Source organism: Anabrus simplex, chromosome 6, assembly GCF_040414725.1.
Source record: "Anabrus simplex isolate iqAnaSimp1 chromosome 6, ASM4041472v1, whole genome shotgun sequence".
Lineage (NCBI taxonomy): Eukaryota > Metazoa > Arthropoda > Insecta > Orthoptera > Tettigoniidae > Anabrus > Anabrus simplex.
Genome location: NC_090270.1, coordinates 184,988,563 through 185,013,249, shown reverse-complemented (window position 1 = coordinate 185,013,249; position 24,687 = coordinate 184,988,563). Strand labels below are relative to the sequence as shown.

General features: G+C 40.1%; 1 protein-coding gene across 1 annotated transcript in view; it reads left to right on the top strand.

Annotated features, from left to right (window-relative positions):
- LOC136876276 (uncharacterized protein CG5098) overlaps nt 1–24,687 on the top strand; it is a 577,938-nt gene that overhangs the window by 155,489 nt on the left and 397,762 nt on the right. The window lies entirely within an intron of this gene.

Sequence of the window (24,687 nt, the reverse complement as noted above, 5' to 3'; positions counted from 1 at the left end):
GAAAATTACAGTCGGTAGACTGTTTAACATTGCCGTTTCAGTGGTTACGAAGTACTAGAAATTCTGTAGTAAATCTCCTGACACTGGTCTTTCGCATTTAAGCAGTCTGAAAATACCAAATGACACCACCTGGAATCGATTCCGCTACCTTGAGCGTAGAAGACAAGTGTTTAACCAAAGGCAGTAAGCAGTCTGTTGAGTTATACAAGTACGCATGTAAATTATATAAATAATCTGTAGAAAACATGTGAAGATTTATATCTGTTTGTATATGTATGTATATTTATATATATATATTATTTAATTTAATTGTTTAATTAATTTAATTATTTAATTTAACTTTTAATTTAATTTTTCTGTTACATCATCTGTAATTGGCCGGGCTGAGTGGCTCAGACGGTTAAGGCGCTGGCTTTCTAACCCCAACTTGGCAGGTTCGATCCTGGCTCAGTCCTGTGGTATTTGAAGGTGCTCAAATACGACAGCCCCGTGTCGGTAGATTTACTGGCACGTAAAAGAACTCCTCCGGGACTAAATTCCGGCACCTCGGCGTCTCCGAAAACCTTAAAAAGTAGTTAGTGGGACGTAAAACAAATAACATTATTATTATTATTATCATCTGTAATTGGGACATCCTGTAGGTGATAAATAAATCTATTCTATTCTATTCTATTCTGTTCTATTCTAAGGGTACGTCATTACTCTTTCTGCCCTGTTAATACTGACGGTAGTGATTGATAGTTAGTTATTTTCTAACTGTTCGTTTCGATTCAGTGTCCCTAACCATAGAGTTTAGGGACCCTACTTGCCGATACCACGTCTTACAGTTACCGTACTGTTAATCCTGCATGTTGGCATTATACAGTCACGGTTATTCTCGTAACTTGCGAGATTTAGCATTATACAGTCACGGTTATTCTCGTAACTTGCGAGATTTAGCATTATACAGTCACGGTTATTCTCGTAACTTGCGAGATTTAGCATTATACAGTCACGGTTATTCTCGTAACTTGCGAGATTTACGTACTGCCACTGCCGTATTGCCAAAATCACTAGTGTTTCATTTGCGTATATAAGTAAAGCATATTTCCTTTTCCTGCAGGATTATGAATCTGTTTGAGTAATACCAGTTAAGTGGCATGTTCGAATAATGTTTGTAATGACGTAGTTGGTGTTAAATGACGAACGCAGCATTTAAATAATACGGTCTTACTTCGTCCAATTCGTACGCATAGAATGCAGTTAGGATGTATAAGAAAAAAAAATCAAGAGCTCCTCCGAAAAGGAAAGCAACATTACCTCCTCTATAAAGATCAGTTCAGTTGAAATGGAAGGAAATTTCGTTATCAACATAACCTAACCTAGTCTTGTCTCGACTTTGGTACGGTTTGCAGACTTAGCCGTGGCGAGTTGGTCGTGCGGTTAGGGGTGCGCAGTTGTGAGCTTGCATCCGGGAGATAGTGGGTTCGAAACCCCACTGTCGGCAGCCCTGAAGATGGTTTTCCGTGGTTTCTCATTTTCACACCAGGCACCTTCCTACTCCTAAGCCTTTCTTATCCCATCGTCGCCATAAGACCTATCTGTGTCGGTGCGACGTAAAACAAATTGTGAAAAAAGAGGACTTAGCGTTTGTGTACTGTATTCTCATTGACTTACGGCTGCCTCTGTGGATCCGTGGTAGAGTGTCGGCCTCCGGATCCCAAGATAGCAGGTTCAAACCCGGCAGAGGTAGTCGGATTTTTGAAGGGCGGAAAAAAGTCTATTCGATACTCCATGTCGTACGATGTCGGCATGTAAAAGATCTCTGGTGACACATTTGGTGTTTACCCGACAAAATTCATTAAATCTTAGCCATAGACTCCCAAGAGAGATCCGGTTTACTCGGTCTGCCATCTAGTGGGCCTAGAGTAAGACGGAACGTCGAAATTGACGAGCAGACAGCCAGATGGCGTCAAATCGAAATGTCTGGACACGGTAGCTGAGGCCATACGATTATTATTATTATTATTATTATTATTATTATTATTATTATTATTATTATTATTATTATTATTATTATTATTGACTTACGGCATATGCGCTTGTGATGTGTTTGCTTGCGTATATTATCACAGTGTTGTTTCACGTAATAAATTCAGTGTAAGGGCATTTCCTTAATTCCTCATTGAGCTTTAAAAACGACTTAATTTGGAATATGTTGATTATATGATGTCCGCCTCTGTGGTGTAGTGGTTAGCGTGATTAGCTGCCACCCCCGGAGGCCCGGGTTCGATTCCCGGCTCTGCCACGAAATTTGAAAAGTGGTACGAGGGCTGGAACGGGGTCCACTCAGCCTCGGGAGGTCAACTGAGTAGAGGTGGGTTCGATTCCCACCTCAGCCATCCTGGAAGTGGTTTTCCGTGGTTTCCCACTTCTCCTCCAGGCGAATGCCGGGATGGTACCTAACATAAGGCCACGGCCGCTTCCTTCCCTCTTCCTTGCCTATCCCTTCCAATCTTCCCATCCCTCCACAAGGCCCCTGTTCAGCATAGCAGGTGAGGCCGCCTGGGCGAGGTACTGGTCATTCTCCCCAGTTGTATCCCCAGGCCAAGAGTCTGAAGCTCCAGGACACTGCCCTTGAGGCGGTAGAGGTGGGATCCCTCGCTCAGTCCGAGGGAAAAACCGAACCTGGAGGGTAAACAGATGATGATGATGATGATTATATGATTAATCATTTACTTGGTAAGGGAACCTCCATTATTGATACTTAAATTGAGGTTAGTTTGTTGACGGTTATATCTCGTGATTTCAATATGTAACATGTCGAGTTGGTAGCAGTGATGAGCCATTAAAATAAAGAGAACAGGGCGGTGATATTTGCTTTTTATTGCACAGCCTTACGTGACGTGTATTATAGTAAAGGTAATCAGTCAGACGAGAAGAGAGAGAGGTGCCAAGTGGCGGCGTGTGAGCAGTTGCAGACTGATTACTTTTGTTTTACCTGAAGCCATCGCTTTTCAGTTTCGACTCCGGTTCTTCAGTCTGCCGAAACTAATTTTGAACGGCATGTTTCGTTCTGGAAAGAACATATTCAAATTCTATCAATTTACACTCATTATATTTAGAAATGTATGAACACTTGTGTTTCTTCTCCTTCTTCTTTTCCTACAGCTTTTTCCCACACCTTTGGGGTCGCGAGTGCGAACTGCGGAGCACATGTGGATTTGGCCCTGTTTTACGGCTGGATGCCCCTCCTGACGCCATGCCTATATAGAGGGATGAAATCACTATTGCTTGTTTCTGTGGTGGTTGGTAGTGTGGTATTTTGTTTGAATATGATGAGGAGAATTTTGGGACGACACACACACCCAGTCCCCGAGCCAGAAGAATTAATCAGAAGCGATTAAAATTCCCGACCCGGCCGGGAATGGAACCCGGGACTCTCTGAACCGAAGGCCAGTACGCTGACCATTCAGCCAACGAGTCTGACGTATGAACGTGTATGTTTATTTCTGTTTAATCCTTTAAACGTGAATTTTTGAACTTTCGGTCTATTTTAATTAAGTTGTATCTGTTTTCAGGTATAATTATGTTACCATATGTTTTCTTTGTCATGTAGTTTGTAAATGCATTTTCGGTATTAATTCCGGCAAACCTAAGAGCCTTACAGTCGTAAATTAACTGTAGGGTAACCATGCCAACCGACAGAATCAACGCCCAGCTACGAATGTAAACATCTGAGGTGTCCCAAGTCTGTCGCACGAAGCAGGTAAATAGGATCATTGTGACAGTAGGTTAGAGACAGATCGTTGACCACTCGATCGCAAAATTACGGGTTCAAACGCAGCAGATAGTTGGAGTAAGGGAGGAAAAAGGTCAATTCGACGTTCCATGGTGTAACTTACGATATCGGCTGGCATGTAAAAGGCACATATGGTGTTTATCCAAAATAATTACAACTCTGGAAAGGTTGCCGAGAAAGTGTCGGGGTTTTCCGGCGCTTGAGTGTAAACGACGTTCTTCTAATGCCCCCACAAGAAGAAGTTTAACGGCGTTAAATCCGGTGATCTGGTAGGCCAAGAAACAGGGCCTCTTCCTATCAATTTCCCTGGCAGTTCCTCGTTCACATGGTTACAAACGGGCAAAGTTGAATGTGGTGGAGCGCCATTCTGTTGCAGCCACATCTTCAAACGATCGTGCAAGGGCACATCCTCCAGCAGCAGTGTTCCTTACGCAGAAGGTGCAGGTAGCGCGGGCCAGTCCAATGGCCCTCAAAGAAATAACGTCCAATCAGGCGATCCCTCAGAATTCCACACCAAACACTCACTCCCCATCGTACTTGATGGGCCGCCTGTCGCACCCAGTGAAGATGGTCCAGACTCCAATAGTGCATATTGTGGCGGTTGACGTTCCCATTATTCTGGAAGCGCGATTCGTCCGAGAACAAGTTATGCGATACGAATACGAATCATTGTCCTGCCTAACAGGCACCGACAAAACTCCATTCGAGGTACGAAATCCCGTTCATGGAGCTCTTGGTGTAGCTCAAGAAGGTATGGGTGAAATTTATGTTCATGCAGTATTCGCCAGATGGCCGGCTGGCTGGTGTTCATCTGTCTTGTAATCGCCCTTGTAATGATGTGTGGATTATTACGAGCTGCTCCAGAACGGCATATTCTGTTTCACCCGATTTAACGGGCCTGTCGCGGACTGGTGGCTGGTTGGAAATCACGCCCGTTGTCCTTAGGCGTCTTTCAACACGCCAGAAAATAACGTAGCAGCCGGGTGTCGCCTGTCGGGATACCATTCCTGGTACTAACGTAGTGCCTTGCAAGCTTACTTCCCCATAAATGAGGAGCATGTCAACGCATTCCTCTGTGGAAAACATGCCGAATGACAGCAGAGTTTACAGTACATTCAGGCCCTAACCAGCGGGGTATGCGCAGGGCCCAAGATCAATAACAGCGTCATTCTACTGTTAGAATGTGGCAAACGTGGGCCTGTGTTTACGTATTCAAACATCATACCGATGCAGAAATATTTGAACGATGCAGGATTCTAACCGCCGCTGGCACATTCCGTCGATTTCTAGACGAACGCCTAACCGCACCCGCTACACAGCTCTGCTGGAAACATACCGGTAGTACGAGAGCAGAGTACATTCGTCATCCGGTTCGGTGTTTAAAACATTAATTAGTGCACTTTTACCTAGTTTTATGCATTGATTCTCCTCTTTGTTACACCCGGTCACGAGGCACGACACATTAACATAGTAACATGGTAAAAGGACGTTGCTACATGATTTCAAGGCGTCGTGTTTTGCGAACGCATGATATAACATTTCGCTGGGTTCAGAATTGTGTGCAAAATGTGCTCACTGAACATTAGTACCATACAGTACGCCTGCAGGGGAATAGCACCCCGATAACTATGTGGACGTTAGTTGGGCTGCAGCAAACGATGTTTGAAGGGTCTGCTGAATCACACTGTACTTAGGTATATAGGCCTGTAGGTTCAGTTGTTTATGAGAAAAGTGTGCCTGTGAAGAATTCGCTTATTTTTTAGCGACTGTTCATACATTTGTCAGTTTTTGTTTTTACCGAATGAAATATTATCAAATTTGTTCTCAAAACATGCGTTTGTTGAGTTCCTCCTTGGTATTCGTTACGCCCCGTACAGGGTGGTTTGTGAGAAGTTATCGGCACTTACCGGAGCTGATTTCTGAAGACATTTTGAGCCAAAATATCAAATTAACCTGTGCCGTACCCTCAGTACTCACAGAGTTACAGCAATTTGAAGGTTGTATGTAAAACACATTTTTCTTGGGTTCCATTCTTTGGAGGGTAAAATAAAATGAAATAAAATAAACTCTTCACAAATAATCATTCATTTAATTGTCTCGAGTTCTGAACCTCAGCATATGTTTTTAATTCCTTAATTGCTTCGTACAGAAATGTTAAAATTTGTAATTATAATAGTACATGTTTCTTATGAAAAAATAACAGTTGCTATAGTCACGCGATGCGTGAGCTATATTTTGCCTTATTCCTGTATTGTCTTACACGGTTCACATTACATTTTCAAAAATTCCACCCGTCTGCTTCGATACACGTATCTGCACGCTGATGAACTACGCAGCAGGTAAGGAGTTCAAAACATATTTTGAGCTTCAGAACACATGGCAGTTAAATACATTATTATTTGTGAGGAGTTTTATTTGAACCTCCAATGAGCGGAATAAAAGACATGTTTTACAAACAATTTTTAAATTATTGTAACTCGGTAAGTATTGACCAGGTTCGTACAATCTCTTCTGCTCAAATGTCCTCAGAACGGCAACTGCTCATGAATCACGCTATACACACTCAGTTATCTCTTAGCGTCAGTACTCGAAGCTCGTATATCCGAAAGTTATAGCTTTACGTTTACTGTTCCATTGCGAAGGTGTGTCTTTTGGAACAAAAACCTTGTCGTGCAGTAAAAAAATGTATACAAACCCTGTTTTAACGAGTCTTCTGTACGAGAGTCTCTGATTTATATTAATATTAACGTAATAGCTAGAGTTCAAGGTTATTTGCGAGACTCGTTATAAATTTCTTCAGGTGTTCTCCTTGACACTCGTACATGGGAAGGCGAGATGAAAAGGTTAAGTTATTACCTGTTATGCGAGACTGGTTTTGTAATTGGAGTGGATGTCTGAAGTAAGTGTTTTACTGAGTTGATCCCATCTTTTATATCGTATTTATATACCATCAGGTAGAAGACACCTCTTCCAGTATGTCTTGTGTTTTTCTATTTTTCTGGTATAGTTGATCCCGTTGTGCATGTGTTTGCCATACCCTCCTCCGCTCATCTGGCTTAGAATCCAAATAAAATTCTTCAAATCTAGCAGTTGTACCCATCGTTAATGGGTTAGATGTTGTAAAACTGCAGCAGAAAGGAGGTCAATTGCAGACCGGTACATAAGATTGGCTTTGATGCGATTAATGAAAGAACACACTTCAGCGCTTCAACCAACAGCACCCAGTTGTGATAGTAAATACATCACACCCCGCATTATATTTATTATTACGTTTATTCTGTATTAAGTCAGTTCATGTGTTAAATGTAGAAACTGGGAAGTTATCCACAGCAGATATTGTTTGTGTATATTTGTACAGTGTTTCGGAAATTGAGACCTGTTTGCAGAAGGCAAACAAAACATTGGAAACTTGCATGAGCCACTTCTGGAACTATGACCTCAGTCAGGATGATTGCATCGGCGTAGTAGCTACGGACCAAATTACAATTTTAAGGTATGTCTACATGGGACGATTTCGTTGGTGGGTAAGCGCGGAAAATATGGCTCTCTGGATTGGACAGCCTTATACACGTGGTGTACGTCATGAGAAGTTGGAGGGGGAAATTGGAGGCCAATTTCTTTCTTTCTTTCTTTCTTTCTTTCTTTCTTTCTTTCTTTCTTTCTTTCTTTAGCTTTTTTCTAAGTGCCTAATTTAGGACGCCTGGCTCTCTCCTGTATGTATGTATGTATGTATGTATGTATGTATGTATGCATGTATGTATGTATGTATGTATGTATGTATGTATGTATGTATGTATTTGATGGGATCCAGGATTTGTTTGTTATTTTTTGCGTGTACAGTGTCCATGGGCTGTCTGTGGTCCAGTATCTTTTTGGCTACAGTCTGTTGGGTGGTATGTGTTCTTGAACTACAGCATTCTACGGCAAAAGAAACACCGTGTGTTTTTTGAAAAGTGAACAGTAGGCATATTATTTTATATTAAAATTAGTGAGTGGCTAAAATGGCACAGTATAATAAGTGTGGTCTGGATAAGAATACCACCTTGAAAATTGTGTACACTTCTTCATACTTACAATATCACACCACAAACCACCACCATCGCAATGGCGAAAACATCCCTCCACATACTGTAGGGTTGGCGTCCGGGAAGACACTCGAACGTAATACTGAGCTAATTCTTTACAAAGTGCCAACCCCAGCCAACTGGGAACATACGAAGAAGATACAGTGACACGTTATAGTCCCTGCCATGTAAACGTACACACTAAGGGTACAACCTCACTCCTTCTCCCCTGTTAATGCTGAAGGTAGTGGCTCATAATTATTTTCTAACTGTTGGGTTCGATTCAGTGTCGCTAACCATAGAGTTTTGGGACCCTACTTGCCGATACCACGTCTTACAGTTACTCTTAATCCTGCATTCGTGACTTGCGAGATTTTACGTAGGCATACCGATACGGTACTGCCACTGCCATATTATGAAAATCACTAGGGTTACATTTGTGGGAATAAGTAAAGCGTATTTTCTTTTTCTATAGGATTTTAAATCTGTTTCGGTAATACTAGGTAAGTAGAATTGTGGCAGGTCCGAATAATGCATTTAACAGCGTAGTTGGTGTTAAATGACGAACGCAACATTTTATTAATACGGTTATTTCGTCATTTCATATGTATAGAATTCGACTAGGATGTATAGGAAGAAAAATCTGCAATAACTCCTCCGAAAATGAAAGCAACATTACCTTCCCTATAAAAATCAGTTCAATTGAAATGGAAGGAAATTTCGCTATGAACCTAACCTAACCTAACCTAACCTAACCTAACCTTATCTTGTCACGACTTTGGTACGGTTTGCAGACTTAGCCTTTGTGTATTCTTATTGATTTACGGCATATGTACATGTAATATATTTGCTTGTGTGTATCATTACAGTGTGGTTTCACTTCAGTCCGAAAAGTACTCGTAATAGCGATTTTCAAAAAGGGAACTGAATTATTTACACAAGGCAAACACCGAAGAATACGGTTATAGTAATGTGTACTATACGCGAACCTTTCCTTGAGCCCTGAGCTCCCTAGTGCTGAATCGGTAGACCTCGGTTATCTTCGACATCCATATTGGCAACCTTTGAAACACAAACTATGGATCGCTGTGCGGCATCTGGCGCATACTTTACGAACTAGTACTGATGTTGTTTACACAGCAAAGCCAAACTATATAATTCATGCTACGAACAAGATTCGCATCGAGAAATGTTATATAATGTTAAATAATGTATGTGCGACAGAGTTGTTGGCGTAAGATAATATATGTTTAGAAAATTCATATCGATCGATCATATTATGGATTCAGTTTCGATTTCATTTCCATCCAGTTGGCAATAATCTACGCCTAAACGGAGCCAAGCAGTGGGGATTTTGGTGTAAAAGAAAAATGAAAAAAACAGCTATCCGAGTGCTTTTATGGCTTACGCTGCCTGAACTGTCAAACGATAGATACCAATTACATGTAAAATAATGGAGCATAAAACGCTTTATGAAAAAGTTGGAACGGATTGTATTTATCTGTAAAGGGCAGCCCTCAGTAAGATTATTGTTATATAGTTTGCAGTAAAAATCAACCTTAATATTAGAGACCAGTCACGTAATCCTTATCGAAATAAATAGTTTATTTACCTCAGTAATCTTATTAAGATAAGAATCTGTAGATCAGTAGTAGACTGTCGGATTGCAAATCCGAAGATCACGGGTTCAAACCGGCGGAGGTGGTCGGATTTTTGAAGGTAGAAAAAGTCCATTCGAGACTATGTACGATGTCGGTATGTTAAAGATCTTTGATTACACATTTGGTTGACAAAAATACTTAAAATATATCTTACAGAGATCCTGTTTACTCTGCCGTTTGGAAGAGTAAAACGGAACGTTGAAATTGACGCGCAGTCAGCCTAAATGGTGTGATATTAAAATGCTTTCACATTTTAGCTGAGGCCATATTATTATTATTATTATTATTATTATTATTATTATTGCTGTTCCGTGAATTTCTGTGGTTCTGAGAGGAAAAGAAGCGTGAGGGGTAAATGGCCGGACCTAATGGGCGTAACAAGCATGAACCAAATATTAAATTTTGACATATTTGTTTAATTAAATTTTCTTTTCTTTTCTCTAGTGAAGGACAATATTTTCCAAAAAAATGATAGAGATTAAACAACAGGTAACAAATGAATGAGCTCAGAAGACTCCCATATTACACAAAACGTTCAGTCAAAAATCAGACCGGTAGGTCTTTTAAGCTTACGTATCTTTAGTGTAAATAGGAGAGGCACTAGCCTTTAAGCTGCCTCTGTGGATCAGCGGTAGAGTGTCGGCCTCCTGATCCCAAGATACCGGGTTCAAACCCGGCAGAGGTAGTCGGATTTTTGAAGGGCGGAAAAAAAGTCCATTCGACACTCCATTTTTCTTTTTTTTGTTTTGTTCATCGTCTTAGTGAAATGGAATGGTTTAAACTTGCAAGGGGTAAAATCTTACGGGCAGGTGACCGGAAGGATCTTAAAAAAAGAAATTAACACTGCTATTTTTATTTCTTCTTATTATTTTACTACTTATTTTGCTAGTGGTTTAACGTCGCACTAACACATCGAAAGTTTTCGGCGTCACAAGGATTAGAAAGGTAGCGACCATGGCCTTAATTATGATACAGATCCGGTATTTTCATAGGAAACCATGGAATACCATCTTCAGGGCTGCTGAAGGCAGGATTCGAACAAACTATCTCCCCAATGCGAGCTCACAGCTAACGTTACACTGAACTAGGTACATACAGTGCATCAGGAGGAAAACAACGACTGTGATGTCGTCTTACAAGGAAATCTGATAAAGCCTATCATCGTAAATTCAGAATTGCTCACGTTCAAAACTAGGAGGGGCAGCTAGTCTGGATATAAACAAAGTCTGACCGTCCCACTTCAAAGTCATTTCAGCGTAGGTGAGTTGAGAGGTTTGTTTACTGCCCCTGCCCTTCTGTGGTCTTCCATTATCATTCTTCTTACCCCGGCTATAAGGAAGGTAATTATGCAATAAGCAAGCCGCCGCTGCTAATGTTCGATTATCGATTTGGCTTTAATAGCGTTGGTAATTACCATTGAGGCATATATTCTTGTGTAAATTGATCAGCTGATTATCGCAGTAAGTTCAAATTATATCTGTGACACGGCCAACCAATCTCCACAGCTCTGCATTTCATTCGTTGAAAAGAAAATGCTGGCCTAACATTCTTAGAGAAAGACATTGATTGCCTGTGTGAAAATGTTACGTGTTTAGAGCTCTATACGGTCTAGAGCCCAGTCTCCAGGATGAAAGTCACATGCACTCGTCACGTTTGAATTAGGCTGTCGTGGAAAATTAAATATATATCATGCATTTATTCACCTCTAGCTCTAACGACACTACGCGAAATGTCCTTTTTGTATTATTACACTGGAGAGTACGAATTTTGGTGTCTAGGATATTAGTCCCTATTTGGAGTGTTCTTACGTCGTAGATTCTGAAAATGGTGCACTATTAGTTTTTGCGTATCAGCTCTCCTCGCGTTATGACATACTAGGTTATGAAATTAAGCCTACAACATAGACAAAGAAGCACTAGTACTTGATTAATATAACAAGTATTTTTTGCGACATATTATTTTATTAAATTAAGCCTACAGCGTAGACAAAGAAAACTACATCAGCACTTCATTAAGATAATAAGTACTATTGGGACAAAGTTTATTACTTTTAAGTTAGTTTTTATCCATTCTTTGTCCACTAATGACATCATTGAATTCAGTCTGACTGAAACCTTTTAAAGAAAAGGTCCTCTCACTTTTTTTTACTGATTTATTTACAAACAACAGTTAATACATAGATAATAATTTCCAATCGCTTAACAAAATTAACACAGAAAATAGAGAAAGAAAAACACACCCAAAACCATCTTTGCAACTTCCTGTTGCCTGAAGTTCGAGAACTAAATATAATGTGCCACTTTTTTGTGCAGTTTTTTGTAAACTTAAAATAATATTTATACTTTTAAACTGACGAACAACAATAATTGAACAATAACTTAATACAACTAGAAAAATCAAAACATTTTGTTTTTAAGTCCCACACTTATTTCAAACAAATTAAGCACATTCAATAGATTCACTGTTCCTTTCGTCCGTTCCTTTTTCACGTTCACACTGTATGCCGCAGCACTCATTTTGTGGAACCGTACTTGCAACATAGGCCAGCTAGTTTACTGGCATATTTCCCGAGTAAGAGCTTTCCTTGTCCAGACACTCATATCCGAGAAGATATCTTCTTCACTACCAGGACTTTTAGTGTGTAACACGCTGTGCACATAACACCATAGTAGCAGCACTACTGCACTGTTCAGTTCAGATGGCCTCAAACTGAAGGTTGGACGGATTAGCCATTCAGATGCAATGTAGATGTCTGATTGATTTATAATGGTGTGTAATAGCCTCCTAAATTTTCTCCACACCTTTTGGGATGATTTCACACTGCGCAAGTCTGTGTTGTATGGTATCACTACAGTTCCTAAACGACGTGCACAAATCGCTTTCTTTCATATGGATGCGGTGTAGCTTACTATTTGTGGGTATTTTATCATGTATTACCCTGTAACTAATCGATTCATATGTCGCTTCGCAAAGCTCAGGAAGGCTAGAATATGTTTGACGCGGTATCTCTTCTGAATATGCACTAGGGAAGGGATGGCAAACCTTTACCGACTAGCGTGTCATTAAAGATCTTGTTTATTCATTTTTACTGTCTGGTGCGCCATCGGTTAGTTTCCTTTAAAATCATCATGAAACCCCTCATTCGACTTCATTTAGGTATTAGATTGCATTTAAGTCCATTGGACTGAATGTTTCATGATTTTATTTTACAAACATCGCTGAAAATTTAATTTCAAAACTAGTTAAATGTTAAGAATAAGGAATATATATATTTGCTTTAACCTAATAAAGTTTGTTAAAAATGTGCCAATAGAATTAATTGTGACATACTTCTTTATTAAAGAGTAATGTTAAAATATGCTAGTTTGCTAGAATTTCGACCTGTTAAAAACATCAACATATCTATATTTAGTTTGTTGTATGACGTGCCACAGAAGTCGTGTTCGCGTGTCATAGGTTCGCCATCCCTGCACTAGGCAGTGTTGCCAGGTCTACAAATAAAACGTCGGTAGATTGTACGTAAAAATTTCGGTAGTTTCTCGAGCACCGAAATGTTATAAGTAAATTAAAGAATGCAATAGTCATGTGAATTATTATGAGAAAAATATAATACAATTTCACTCGCTCGTACTCTCTGGCCACCCTATTCCTCTTCTTCTTCTTCTCCTACACAATCTTCCTGTAGACGAAGTTATTCATCAGGCGTAGAAACTGTGTGCCAGTTTTGAAGTCATAGCAAAATGCAAATTTTGTGTTCCATACGCGGGTCGGTGATTTCTCTTCGAATGATGTAATCAAGCGTGATATTACGTAATTCGAGCCTAAAACGAATTTGGGGAAGTACCTAACGGGTGTTGTTATCGAAAAAAAAAAAGTCACGCAGTGAGACGAGGGAAGAGTTTTTCAACACTATGCACCATTAATCATTATTATTAATTTTCCTCAAATTTGGATTAGAAGAAATTTCGGAAGATTTTTGTTTTTATCGAGTTTTCTAGTGTGTTGCAAAAAAATTGGAAGATCTGAAATTTCGGGAGACCTGTTAACACTGGCACAGGACGTCTCGCAGAGGCTAAATCAGGATATGTTCAATCACTCCGGTTTTTCCTCTTGATGCCCTTTATTGTTACTAAACAAAAAATAAGTCATCAGTGCGGTCGCTCTGTTCACGCCATACCATCAGAATACCAAATTTCATATTCTTCCTTTGCTCCTTTGTCTACTGTCGCAGGTGCTCTGTACACATTTTAGACATGAAATGTAGTGCCAATGATTTATTTTGGTCCCCCAGTTTCAGTTTGAAGTAAGAAAAATAGGTCCTCTTCACGAAGTCCGTTATAACGTGTCTCCACTGAGAGAACGCGTACTCGCCACAAATAAAAGAAAAAACATCAGGGCTGTTAATCAATTTTCTTCGTGATGAAGCCATTTATATATCCGCAAAGAAATAAAACATTTCAGGCATGTAATTTATACATTCAGATGTATAGTGTGTAGAAATAATAAATGGAATTTGGTGGAAAACAAATTAATACATTATAACAAAATTAACAATATCTAAAAACTAGAGCTTCTAGAACAAAATAGATAGAAGTTTTGGAATCAGCAGCGCAAATATACCTAGAATCAGATATAAATTCCAGACACCATCCGAATTTTTTGTTTCCGAGTGTTATTATTATTATTATTATTATTATTATTATTATTATTATTATTATTATTATTATTATTATTATTATTATTATTATTATTTCCGCATACGTAGCGTATAAGTTATTACCTGCCATCCTTGGAGCCCGGGTTCGATGTCCGGTACTGCCAGAAATTTAGGAAGGGCAGGAGGGCTGGAATGTGGTTGAAATGGTACATGAAGCTCACCTCCAATGGGGTGTGGCTGTAAAGAGCTGCACCACTTCAGGACGAGGACACGAGTTTACTTTACTATTAGTATTTTTTCGTTTTTTTGTTTGTTTGCGAATTTACCACTGAGGATCACGCTACAATTTCATTTTTTCTTTGTCTGAAGTTTCCTCTTCCTCCAGTAGTCCTTCATTTGGGCGCTATGGTGTTTTTTTCTGTTCATCTGTCCAGGCTCTTCCCGTCTTTGCAGTTCTTTCGGCTTGAAACCCTTCCAAATTTTGAATCGTGGTCCAAAATGTGTTCCTGTCTAACAACTGCATTTTGGACTTCTCTATATCTTTACGAACTTCCTTAATCCGTGTCGTCGTTATCTTCTTGTTCCATAGGCAGTCGAATAACTTTTTGTTTAGTGTGGTTTTGTCCATTCTGAACAAATGTCCGAGAAATGAAAACATTCTCTTTTTCATGGTCTCTGAAATTTTCTCAACATTTTTGTACACTTCATTGTTGTTCCAAAGTTTCCAGCCGGTTTCAGTCTGGATTGGGCCCAAGATTTTCCGTAGCCTATTATTTTTCTTTCTAGAATCTCCAGCTTCTCCAATATGTAATTCATCGAGAGGCATTCGCTGGCCTACAGACATCATGTTTTTACTACAGTGTTATAATGCCTTCTTTTGCATTTCTTGTTGCAGATGTTTTTAGTCAGTCTATAAGCTCTCTCCATTTTTGAGATACGATCGTCTACAGCAGCTTTCTCTAGTCCGTCCTCTTGTATGGTTTCACTAAGGTTATTTGAACTGTTTTACCCTCTGAGTCCGTCCAATCTCTGTTTCAAGGAATTGTGGTCCATGTTTGTCGTTCATCATGAACTTGGTCTTCTCTTCTGTGACCCTAAATTCCGTCTTGCTAGCGATCTTTTCTAGGAGGTTGATCTGTATGGCCGCTTCCTCTAGGTTTTCTGAAAGTATCGCAGAATCATCAAAGCCAAGGAGTTTACTTTGATTCCTCCCGATTTTCTTCCTAAGCAGATCGGGGTTATCCCTTGATTTCCAAATTCTCACAATCTTCTCCAGGACACAGTTGAATAATAGTGGTGATAATCCATCACCCTGTCGCACACATGTCTTAATTTCAAATGACTGAGACAATTCTCCCGTGAATTTCACTTTAGAAGTTGGTGCCTGTTAAGGTTTCTCTGATAATGTTTGTCAGTTTGGTTTTGATCCCATATTCTCTGATGACATTATTATTATTATTATTATTATTATTATTATTATTATTATTATTATTATTATTATTATTATCACATGGTCAAGGAATAGAGGATATTTCAATTATTTACTATTTATTTAACCCGTTTACACCCCAGCGTAGGTTTTCCCCCTGGGCTCAGCGAGGGATCACACCTCTACGACCTCAAGGGCAATGTCCTGGAGCGTGAGACATTCGATTGGGGATACAACTGAGGAGGACCAGTCTCCCCAGGCGGCCTCACCTGCTGAGCTGAACAGGGACCTTGTGGAGGGTGGGAATATTGGAAGGGGTAGGCAAGGAAAAAGGAAGGAATCGGCTGTAGCCTTAAATTAGGTACCATCCCGGCATTTGCCTGGATAAAAAGTGGGAAACCACGGAAAACCACTTCGAGAATGGCTGAGGCGGGAATCGAATCCCCTCTACTCGGTTGACCTCCCGAGACTGAGTAGACCCCGTTCCAGTCCTAGTACCACTTTTCAAATTTCGTGACAGAACCGGAAATCGAAACCGGGCCTACGGGGGTGGCAGCTAATAACACTAAGCACTACACCACGGAAGCGGCCGAGGATATTTCAAACATTTGTTTTTTTTTTACAATTAGCTTTGCGTCGCACCGACACAAATAGGGCCAGGCTGAGTGACTCAGATGATTGAGGCGCTGGCATTCCGACCCCAACTTGGCAGGTTCGATCCTGGCTCAGTCCAATGGCATTTGAAGATGCTCAGATACGTCATCCTCGTGTCGATAGATTTACTGGCACGTAAAAGTACTCCGGCACCTCGGCGTCTCCGAAAACCGTCAAAAAGTAGTTAGTGGGACGTAAAAACATTATTATTATTATTATTATTATTATTATTATTATTATTATTATTATTATTATATTCGTTTCGATCCTTAGGATCTCGAGTGACTTGTTCTGCACGTCTTCGTTCTTCCTAATACCTCTTCATTCTTTCACTCCTGTTTTTCTCAGCTTCTGTGATTTGGATCTTGATCTTAGTATCGGTCCATTTATGACTTTCGACGAGCTTTTCGTAAGCAGATCTATCCTGCACAGTCGTTAGTGGATATTTATCTCTTATGCCAATAGCCATCCAATCCTTCCTAACTTCCTTCATCCAGTTATTTCCCGTTAAGCATATTCCATATCTTCTTTGTTAACCTGTTGTCATTCATCCTCATCAAATGTCCCGCGAAACTCAAGCTCTTTTCCGTAATACACTTGATATTGGTTCCACTTTCTCGTATATTTCCTGCCTTGATCTATACACCCATATTTCACCCTGTTTTTTGGTACCCCATATAGGCCCTATCTCTCAGGATCTTTCTTTCCTCTTTTTCCAATCGAATACAAGCTTCTTCTTTTTTTTGCCTAATGTCATGGTTTCAGTAGCGTACAGTGCAGAATTTCGGATGGTCATCGTATAGTGTCGCAGTTTGGCGTTCCTCGACAGATTCTTCCCATACGATGTCTTGGCCGTGAATCACAGTTTTTCCAGGAGTTGTGCTTTGTCTACCGCACTCTTATTATTCTGTAGTTTGCCTGTTAGATTCTCACCTAGGTACCGGAAACTGTTGACTCTCTCCACTATTTGATCTCCAACCTTACAGTTGGCCTTGCATTCAGTGTCTTGATCTTCTTGTGTGCTATCATCAGGCCAACCTTCACCGCAGTCTTGGCTAGATTTGTTAGTGCCATCTTCGCATCTTCTTCCGTCTTGTGTAGCAATGCCATATCATCTGCGAAGACCAAGCAGTCCACTGTGGCGTTGTATTTGATCTTGTATCCAATCTGTACACCTTCGATACCCATGCTTTTGTCTCCATTGTTTCACCACTTCATCCAGAACCAAGTTGAACAGTATTGGCGAAAATCTATCTCCTTGCCCGTCTCCTTTTTTAATTTCGAAGCTGTCAGACAGTGTATTCCGGAATCTAACTCGGGCAGTTGTGAATTCTAGAGTGTCCATTATTAATGCAAGTGTTGTTGTATCCAGTCCTCTGGCACGCAGGATGTCCAGTAAGCCTATTGTATTTCTATCTACTGAGTCGTAGGCTTTGGCGAAATCAACGAATATCACTAGAGTGTTTTTTTTCCGTTCCTATGTTGTGTTCTATTATCCTCTTGAGCCCAAAATGTGCTCTATACAGCTTCTCCCTTTCCTGAAACCACTTTGATATTCCCCTATGCTCGATTCAAGCTGTTCTTCCGCTCTATTCAGTAATACTCTCGGAAGTATCTTGTATCCAATGTTCAATAGTGAGACACCTCTTTAGTTTTCCAGTACCTTTTTATCTCATTTATTGTGAATTGGTATGATTATGGCTTCCTTCCATTCACTGGGTATCTTCTTTTCTATCCAGATGTTCGTTATTATGTTGAACATGCTCTCTTCCATTGCTCGACCACTCCATTTGATCTCCTCTACGTAGATACCATCACTACCTGCCGCCTTATTGTTCTTGAGATCCTTAATTGCCTTCACCAATTCCGTTCTGGCGGGTGCACAATCTTGGTTGATATCTTTGGTGTACTTTAGTGTCATTCCTCCTATATGCGCTTTAGTGTTTAGTTAGTCCTTGAAGTACCTCGCCGTTTCCTTACACACGTCTTTCTCATCTATTTTCAACTCGCCGCCTTGTCCTTTCACAAAAGGTTATCCTGCCTCGTAACCCTTTATCCTGTTTTTCATATCCCGGAAGAAGGTTCGTGATTTGTTTTTCTTGAAGCATTTATCAACTTCCATCCTCTCATTGCACCTGTTTCTCCGTGCGTTCCTTAGGGTCCCGGCAGCCGTTATTCTTGCTTCTTCTTTCTTGCGGTTCTGCCACTTTACCCATGCCTTCCTCCTGCACTCGATAGAATCTTCGCATTCATTCGTCCGCCACTCATGCCTCCATCTCTTGTTATTAGTGGCGACTCGTTTTGATTCTTTTATCTTGTCTCTCATATTCTCCCACGTACACATCACCGTCAGGTTCTGCATGTAATCTTCTCTGTGTTTATCCTGCAGTTCTCGGTCAATTCTGTGAGAATTAGTTTTTGTTCGGTATCCATTAGCACTTGATTTCAGTGAGGAATTGATCAGATTCCATCCTACTGTTTTTCCTTACTCTGGCGTTCCTAATCTCCCTGTGGATTCTGTCTCGGATCGCTACATGGTCTATTTGTCTTTCTTCGATCCTGCTGCCTGGGCTTATCCATCTTGTATTCTTGCTCGCTTTGGCTTTGTAGTGCGTAGTCATAATTCTCATCTTGTGCCTCCTGCACAAGTCCACTAACCATTCTCCGTTCTTGTTAGTTCTTTTATGCGCTGGATACTCTCCTACAGGTCCTCTGAATCTCCTATACGTTCCTAGTTGTGCGTAGAAATCACCCAGTAAGATCGTGACACCTCGCTTGTCCGCTTCCGTCACTACTCTATCCAGTGTATTCCAGAAATGTTCTGTCTCTGCATTTTCTTTCTTGTTCTTGTCATTTGTGGGTGCGTGTTCACTGACCAGTGTGTACGTTTTATTTCCTATTTTCATCACTAGGTACGAGAGCCTTTCGTTCACACCATTCCATTCCACAATGCTAGCCGGGTAACTTCGCTCCCTTATGAACGCCGTGCCGAACATAAACGGTTGTTTGTTCATCTTGATTCCTGGTTTCCCTTTTAGTATCACATGTTCTTCTGATTCTAATGTACTCTCGTCTCTGAATTTCGTTTCCTGTAATGCCAGTATGCCGATGTCATATTCTCTCATGGTATTTAGAACTTGTTTTAGTTTACCCACCTTGAAGATGCTCTGTATGTTAATGGTGCCCAATTTAAAAGTCCTTTCTGGTTTGATCTCTTGTGACTGAAATGTTATGGATATTGAGGTATTGGGGAGCTCCGACTCTTCCTTCGCACGCGATGCAGGCTCCCGAAAATCCGACAGCCTGCTTGCGTCAGCCGTGGTCGACGGGGGATCTTCCCTCTGGGATATAGTAGTGATTAACATGCACTCCATGATTACTTCACAAGCCGAAGTATTGTGTTGGGTTACCGCACTGCCGGTAGCATGATTACAACTGAGGTAGTGAGTCCCAGAGTCCTTTTCTTTCGGGGTAGGTCCCCCAAACCTTTGAGAGTCCCTTTTCTAACAACAAAGCAGTGGTCTAATTAATCAGCCTTAGTTGGAAAGAGCTGCCTCTTCCGCCAGTTCCGCCGTACCGATGATCATCATCTCCGCCTTCACTGTCGCTGACGTTTGCACAGGTAATACTTTGGTGGTATGTTGAAAGAAGGTGCTGAATAATAGAACACAGATGAATGCAATACAAAACTATTACGTCCATTGTAATGGCACCCAGAAGTATAAACTCGATGTCCTAGGCAACGCCGGTGTGAGCCCGTCTTCTTCATGGTTTCCATGGCATTGATTGTAAATATAACAAGATGGCTGACACTTAGGGTAAAGATGGTAAACAAATACACTGAGTGTCTCTCCACGTAGTGTTATGTACGGACTGAATTGTAGGTAAAACAAGATGGCTGATACTTAGGGCACAAAATATACATATTATTTGTGCCAATATCCACATTGATGCTTCATGATGATGCTTGTTGTTTAAAGGGGCCTAACATCGAGGTCATCGGCCCCTAATGGTACGAAATGAAATGACAACAAAAGTTCAAAAAGTCCAAAATAAAAAGAATGTCATGAAGAATGAATGGATGGCTATGAACCCAAAGAAACAAAAAAAGAAAAAAAAAAGAAACAGTGCATCCAACTCAAAAAAGGGTCATAAATAATAGTGTTTACTGACCAAGGGACCACTTATAAAGCACAATCCTGAGTGGAGGATGCTTGATGTCTAAAGGGGTCCAAAATCCAGGTCTAAGGCCTCTCAGAATGGTACATGTCGCGAGTAAAGTAGAACCATGGTATTTGTCATGTTGGGGTACTAATCAAAAGAAGCGAAGCCTCACGGTGTTCCACACAAGATGGTACAACTCACAAGTATTGTACTTCGTACAGGTAACGCAGACCTATGGTATTTCTCACACAGTGGCGCCACTCATAGCCAACGCAAACCGATGAAGTTCCTCACCTAGTTGTACTAGTCACGGGTACCGGTATTCCCGTGGTGTTCCTCACATAGTGGGTAGTAATCACAGGCAACGCAGACCCACGGTGTCGCTCATATAGTGGTACAACTCACAGGCAACGCCCAGACCCGCGGTGTTGCTCACATGGGTACGACGCACGGGTACTGGAAACCTACATGAAAACCCACTCTTTGCTGCTACTAATCACAGACCTATTTCGTACCGAATATAGTGGTACTACTCGCAAGTACAGGCAACCCATGGTGTTCCCCGCGTGATGGTACGAATCAAAAGTAGTTTCATGGTTCTAATTCAATCATCCCTTGATCGCCCCTTTTAGTCGCCTCTCACGACAGTCAGGGGATACCGTGGGTGTATTATTCGTCCCCGTCCCCCACCGACAGGGGGCAAAGAGAGAGAAAAAAGAAGAAGGGATCCGTCACTTCGAAAAATGAAGTAACGGACGAAGAAAGGCAAGGGCCACGAAGGGCGTGAAAATGAAAGACTCCCTAGGCCTCGAATGCTCTAATACCGTCGGGGTCGGAAAATAACAAGAGTTGACCAAGGGAGGTCGGATAGGATAGACGAAAGTGAGGAGCCTGGCACAAGTAAGTGGAAGCAATGCCAAGACTCAGCTAAGGGCCCCGTGGTCGCCAATCCACACTCCCAAGTTGAGAGCCCCTTGGGCCCCTTTTAGTCGCCTCTTACGACAGGCAGGGGATACCACGGGTGTATTCTACATGTGCGTCCCCCACCAGCAGGGGTAGAGTGTTTGGTCCGCGAGAGGTATTTTATTTCCCTCAAGTCCGCCGGCAAGTCGGTTAGGACCCGCCTATCCGCCACCTGGGACGCGCCACGTGGGAGTATCACCTCTCCCCCTGCTATGCCAGCGTAGTAGGTTCGTGGAATATCAACATTAAACGATCTCAGATCCACTAGACAACACTAACACACACTCAATACACGTTATAGTGTCACAAACATTGCCAGAAAATGATGAACGAAGCACAGTTCCGTCTTGCAAATGGAGATTTGCTGCACCAAAATTACACACGTCCATCTACAACATATCATACATTACCCTATTATTATTATTATTATTATTATTATTATTATTATTATTATTATTATTATTATTATTATTATTATTTGCCCGCGGCTTCGCTCGCGCGGATTTCATAATTTGTTAAAAGTAATCGTTCCTCAGTACTGTACTAAGACATCTGAAAATAAAGTATAAAACTCACGGAAAAATTGAGTTTCATTTATCCCAGAAACTCTTTGTAACCCACGTTTGTGGTATTGCCTTTTGGGGCTAAGATGACCATGCGACATAAAACTGTACATGTGAGAAACAGTCGTAAACAAACAAACAAACAAACAAACAATCAAACAAACAAACAAAAAATAACATGTTTATTTATTTTTTAAAGAGATTCCAAATACCTATTTCCACGTCTGTAACATCTTCAGTTTTTGAGGTATAAGTATCCCCATATAAAGAATTCAACCCCTTTATCTGTCCTTCCCCCTATCCGCCCCTAACAAAAAATACATATTTCTTTATTTTTAAAGGAGATTCAAAATACCATTTTTCACGTCTTAACATCTTCAGTTTCTGAGATATAAGTATCCTCGTAAACAGAATTCAACTCCGTTACTTATTTTCACTCCTCACCCGCATAAGTCGATTTTCCGAAAACAAAAAAATACGTGTTTCTTTATGTTTAAAGGAGGTTCCAAAGAACAATTTCACGTCTGTAATATCTTTAGTTTTTCAGATATAAGTACCCTCATACAAACAAAACAATTAATTTTTAAGTTCATTTAACTCCCCCCTCCCCTTAAGTTGATTTTCCGAAAACAAAATAACAGTTTTGCGATACAAGTATCCTCATAAAATGAATTCAACACCTTTTTCACCTTCCACTCCCCATTAAGTTGATTCCCATTTCTTCCTCAAAAATGTGTGTTTTTTAATTTTTAAAGAAGATTCTAAATACAATTTTCACGTCTGTAACATTCATTTCTTGATATATAAGTATCGCCATAAAAGGATTTCAATTCCATTCACTTCCCTTCACCCACCCCCGTTAAGAGGATTTTCCGAAAACAAAATAATGTTTTTCTTTAGTTGTAAAGGAGCTTCCAAATATCAGTTATCACGACTGTAATATGTTCAGTTTTTGAGATATATGTATCCTCATAAAATTATTAATCTCCGTTTTCACTCCCCCACAAGTTAATTTTTCCCCAAAAATGCGTATTTCTTTATTTCTAAAGGAGATTCTAAATACCAATGTTCACGTCTGCAACATCTTTAGTTTTTTAGATATAAGTATCTTCATACAAGTAATTCAACTAATATTTCAATTATTTTACCCCTCCCCCTTAGGCCCTAAGTGTACAGTATTTTCCGAAAACGAAAGAATACATGTTTCTTTATTTTTAAGGGAGATTCCAAATGCCAATTTTCACGTCTGCAACATATTTAGTTATTGAGATATAAGTATCCTCATACATAGATAGAATTCAACTAATTTATCAATTCCTTCATCCCCACCCCTTAAGTGGAATTTCCGAAAACAAAGAGATATGTTATGTCTTTATTTTTAAAGGAGACTCCAAATACCAATTTTCACCTGTGTAACATCTTCACTTTTTGAGATATCACTATCCTAATAAAAAGAATTCAATCCCCTTTTCAGTCCTTTTACCCCCCCCCTTTGTCTTAAGTGTTTTTGTAAACAATAAATACACGTTTCTTTTTTGAAACAGATTAAAAATACCAATTTTCACGTCTGTAACATGTTAAGTTCATGAAATGTTCTGTAGATATTCTCATTTTTTTGAAATTCACCTCCTTTTTCAGTTCCCCTTATCTATGTTTCTTCGGAACTAATGAATCTTTCTTCAGGCAGGTTTCTGCTGGATCAGACAGAGTAAGTGTACCATTTCAAATCCAGAACTGAAAATATGCAGAAATTTTATTTTAGGCATTTATTTGAGAAATGTCTCAGTTCAAAAACAAAGTTGTATTTTATTTCTCGATCAAGAAAATAAATATACCCCATTTATCCATTTGAAATGAACATTTTGTAAAACCATTTCTTAGCACACCTTTGCACAATTATGATCATATCCTTAAAATTCATCTCTCTAACAAATAGTCTCGGCTGAGTGTTGATGAAAGAATGAATCAGTTGTTGAACCCTTTGTACCCATTATAAGTCGTATTTCATAAAATGCAAATACTGTAGTTCAGATAATTATATGAAGAATGTTTTAGTGCAAGAACGAAGTTGTATTTTATTTCGCGGCCGAGAAGATAAAAGGATATTTCGAATATACACTTGTTCAACATTTTGCATCCCTTGTAAGTCGAATTTGAAAAATGCAGAAATTGTATTTTAGGTATTTATATGAAGAATGTTTTAGTGCAGAAAGTTGTATTTCGTTTCGCTGCCGAGAAAATCGAAAAAGATAAGGTAAATTTCTAATGTACCCTTGTTCAAATCTTTGCACCCCTTGTATTTCAAATATGCAGAAATGCATTTGAGGTATTTATGTGAGGAATGTGTCAGTACAAAAACGATGTATTGTATTTTATTTCACGATCAAGAAAATGAAAAAGTTACATTTCGAATATACCCCATTCTATACCCTTATAATCAAAACGTTGTAAAACTCTTCCTTAACACACCTTTATACACGTATTTGAAAATATGTTTAACATTGCATATATCTTCTTCTTCTTTTTCTACCGCTTTTCCCACACCTGTGGGGTCGCGGGTGCGAAATGTGTCGCAAATGGAGATTTGGCCCTGTTTTACGGCCGGATGCCCTTCCTGACACCAACCCTATATAGAGGTATGTAATCACTATTGCTTATTTATGTGGCGGTTGGTAGTGTAGTGTGTTGTCTGATTATGAAGAGGAAAGTGTTGGGACAAACACAAACACCCAGTCTCCGGACCGGAAGTAT